The sequence below is a fragment of the Ovis aries genome, chromosome 10 (assembly GCF_016772045.2).
Source record: "Ovis aries strain OAR_USU_Benz2616 breed Rambouillet chromosome 10, ARS-UI_Ramb_v3.0, whole genome shotgun sequence".
Taxonomy (NCBI): Eukaryota; Metazoa; Chordata; class Mammalia; order Artiodactyla; family Bovidae; genus Ovis; species Ovis aries.
In genome coordinates this window covers 13381510-13385160 of record NC_056063.1, presented here as the reverse complement: position 1 = coordinate 13385160, position 3651 = coordinate 13381510, and the positions used below count along the sequence as shown (strand labels likewise).

At 38.2% G+C, this 3651-nt stretch overlaps 1 non-coding gene across 1 annotated transcript; it reads right to left on the bottom strand.

Annotated features, from left to right (window-relative positions):
- Positions 1-1039: 1039 nt before the first annotated feature.
- On the bottom strand, positions 1040-1112 carry TRNAG-CCC (transfer RNA glycine (anticodon CCC)). Its single transcript has one exon. It is a non-coding gene; the product is annotated as a tRNA-Gly (tRNA).
- Between the last annotated feature and the right edge of the window lie 2539 nt (positions 1113-3651).

The window sequence follows — 3651 nt, the reverse complement described above, 5'->3', positions numbered from 1 at the left end:
GCACATGGTAGGATTTCTTTCTTTTTGAAGTCTAACACTCCGTTGTATATATATACCATATTTTCTTTATTCCTCCGTTTGTTCATAGATGCTTAGGTTGTTACTACCTCTTGGCTATTGTGAGTAATACTGCTGTGAACTTGGGAGTGCACATGGTGTTCTTTGAGATCCTGATTTCTTTCTTTCTTTTTTTTTTTTTTTTGGACAGATATCCTAAAGTGGGATTGCTTGATCATGTGCTGTTCTATTTTAATTTCTTAACTTCCTTTCTGTTTTCCACAGTGCCCGCGCCAATTTACATTCCCTCCAACAGGGCACAAGATTTCAGCTTCTCTCCATATCCTCACCAAGGCTTGGGATTTTTGTGTTGTTTTGTTTTTTGAGGATGGCCACACAAGTAGGTGTCAGGTGATATTGCATTATGGTTTTAATCTGCATTTCCTTGATAATTAGTGATGTTGAATATCTTTTTATGTACCTATGGGTACATGTATGTGTTCTTTGGAGACATGTCTATTAAAGTCCTTTGCCCATTAAAATTTTTTTTTTCTTGTTATTGACTTGTGGGAGTTCTTATGTATTTTTGGATATTAACTCCTCAGATACATAGTTTACAAATATTTTCTCTCATTCTGTGTATTATTTTGTGTACTCTGTTGATAGTCCTTTGCTCCACAAATGCTTTTTAGTTATGTAATTCCACTTGTCTATTTTTTCTTTTGTTACCATATCTAAGAAATCATTGCCAATACCAATGTTATGAAGCCTTCCCTATATTTTATTCTAAGAGTTTTATACTTTCGGGTCATGCATTTAAATCTTTATTCTATTTTGAATTTATTTTGGGGCATGGTATAGAATAAGGGTCCAGTTTTATTCTTTTGCACATGGATATTTAGTTTTCCAGGCACATTTGTGTGTGGGGTTTTTTTGGTTTTTTTTGTCCTTTAAAAATATTTATTTATTTGGTTGCAGCATATAGGATCTTTGATCTTTGTTGTGGCACATGGGATCTTTAGTTATAGCATGTGGGATCTAGTTCCTTGACCAGGGATTGAACCTAGGCCCCATGCATTGGGAGTGCAGAGTCTTAGCCACTGGACCACCAGGGAAGTCCCCAGGTAAATTTGTTGACTTATCCTTTCCTCATTGTGTAGTCTTGGCACCCTTGTCAAAGATCATTTGACCATATATGCATAGTTTGTTTCTGAGCTGTTCTGTTCCATCTGTTCATATGTCTGTCTTTCTATCAGGACCATACTGTTTCAATTATTGTAGCTTTGTAACATGTTTTGAAGTCTGGAAGTATGAGGCATCCAGCTTTGTTCTTAAAATTGTTTTGGAATAAATACTTTTTTTAATGTTTAAAGCAATATGTGTTTTGTTTTTGTTTTCAACTTGTGTTTTCTTTTTCCTTAGCATAAGCTCTTTGATTTTAGTTTCCATTCTTATTTCATAATCTCTTTCAGATTTTGTCAACTACTGTAGAATATTGGTATTACATCTGTTAATGGTTGTAGCTGCTCTTCTCCTTCAAATGGTTTCATTTCTTGTGTGTTTTGCAATTTTTTTGTTGTGAGTTCTTGTGGTTTTCTCCATGTAAATCAGACATTCCCTGGTGCTCAATTTTGCATTTACTTTAGCCTGGACTTCAGGGATTCACTAGTTCTAGAGAAGTTTTCGTAATATCCTCTTGACTTAAGTTTATTACACTCGCTGGGCATTGTAACTTCTGATGCCGTTTCTGTTATAGGGTTTCAGTTTCATGAAAGGTTTTGTTTTCCACTCAGATTCCCAGCAATTTGCAAGCTTTCCTTTCCTCTTCCCTGAGCTGATGGGTGAGGTTTTTCTAATCTTGTTTATCCAGACAGGGAATCCTTTCAGGAGCTTCAGCCTCTGCAGGATTCTTCTCCTACCTCACACTGCCCCCAGGCCCTGTCCCCTTTTTCCACCTGCAAGGTAGAGTACACCTCCACCCCCTCACCCCCACGCCCACCCTGCTTCCCACTCTAGCATCCAGGGCTGACACGCATACCCAGGCCACCTTGGGCTTCTCTCTCAGCACTTGTCAGCATTACCACACAGTGTTTGAGTTCTTTTTTCATCTTGGTTTCTTCAGGTTTTTCTCTTCCTTTCTCCCTTCTTTCCTCCTCTCCCTCCTTCCCTTCTTCTGAATTGATTATGTATTCTATTTTATTGCTGTGTGCTTTTACACAGCATTTCTGTTGTATTCAGTTGGATCAATAGTATCTCTGTGTGGTGGCGAAGGTAGTAGAAGGATACAACTGAATTCGGCTCATGTTGCCCGGGGATCTTGATCTTGAGTGATCTTCTAAAAATAAAACATATCTGGTTATCCCCAGGTTAAAACCTGCTGATGACTTGCTATTGTGCTTGGGTAAATACTTCAAAGTGCTTATTTTGGCTTAAAGTGTCCTATGTGAGTTGACCCCTATCTCCCTTTGCAGCCAGAGATCATGGTATTTCCTCCCTCGTTCAAAACAGCCTTCTTTCTTTTTCTTAAGAGTAGTTGATTCTGCCTGGAAATGTCTCCATCCGGATGTCCAGATGACCAAATTGTCACTTTCTGAAAAAGGCCTACCCTGATGACCCTACCAAAAGTACCTCCCCACTCCATCCTCTCATATCATCCTGATTCATAGTCTTCAAGACACTTATCACTATGTTAATTAATTTAAGTTTGTACTTGTTCATTATTTATTTTAGAGGCCAGTCTGACAGGAGTTGCTGATGAAGAAGGGAAGAAATAATCAAGGATGAATCATAGATCTGGAGTTTGAGCAAGTGAGCAGATGCCTGTGAAAGAAATAGGTATGGGATGGGAATTGAGTTATGATTAAAAGGTTTATGTTTGAGATTTCTATTCTTCATCCTAATGAATACATCAAGTGGGAAGTTGCACATAAAAGTCTGAAACTCAAACGAAAATCAGGGATGACTTTATAAGCTTGGGCATCATCAGCATGCAAATAATACTGAAAATCATATGACCAGATGCTAGTACCCAGGGAAAGAGTGAAGAGTCACTAGACAAGAGAAAGAAATACATCTTTTGAAGCAATTATCAATGTGATGTAGTCAGAGCTGCAAGGTAATTCCTTTGAACAAACATACACAAAACAAGGGAGGACCTTTTCATGAAGAAATTAAGCAGCATGTTCCAAACTTTATTTAATTAGCTTACCCCTTACTCTTGTCAGTGGGGAGTTTGGTGCATGGAAACAGTGATGGTCACTGAAGATTTCCGAAGGAGGAGAAGTAGATTTTCTTGACTCTCTCCAAACATGATGTGACCTTCCCAAACAAATGTACACAAGGATTTCATGAATATTGATTCTTTCCTTCTTTTCCATAGGAATTGATGTGGGGTATTCTGACAGAGAGGACTCGTGGGTTTTGTCCAACACAAACAGTTAGGTTAGAAATCTCTGGGAAGCTTTATCTTGGCATTATGTTTGAATGCTGGAGAGTGGACCAAAAAAGAGTTTTCTCCTCTTCTTGTTTTGGGGACATTAAATTATGCAATTATGCAACTTATTTGGTCTTTAGTGGAGCAGAGTAATGCTAAATTTCTTCAGACAGTTTAGTCCAAGGTGGGAATTATGCTGAAATGAACAGGCTCTCTGTCTG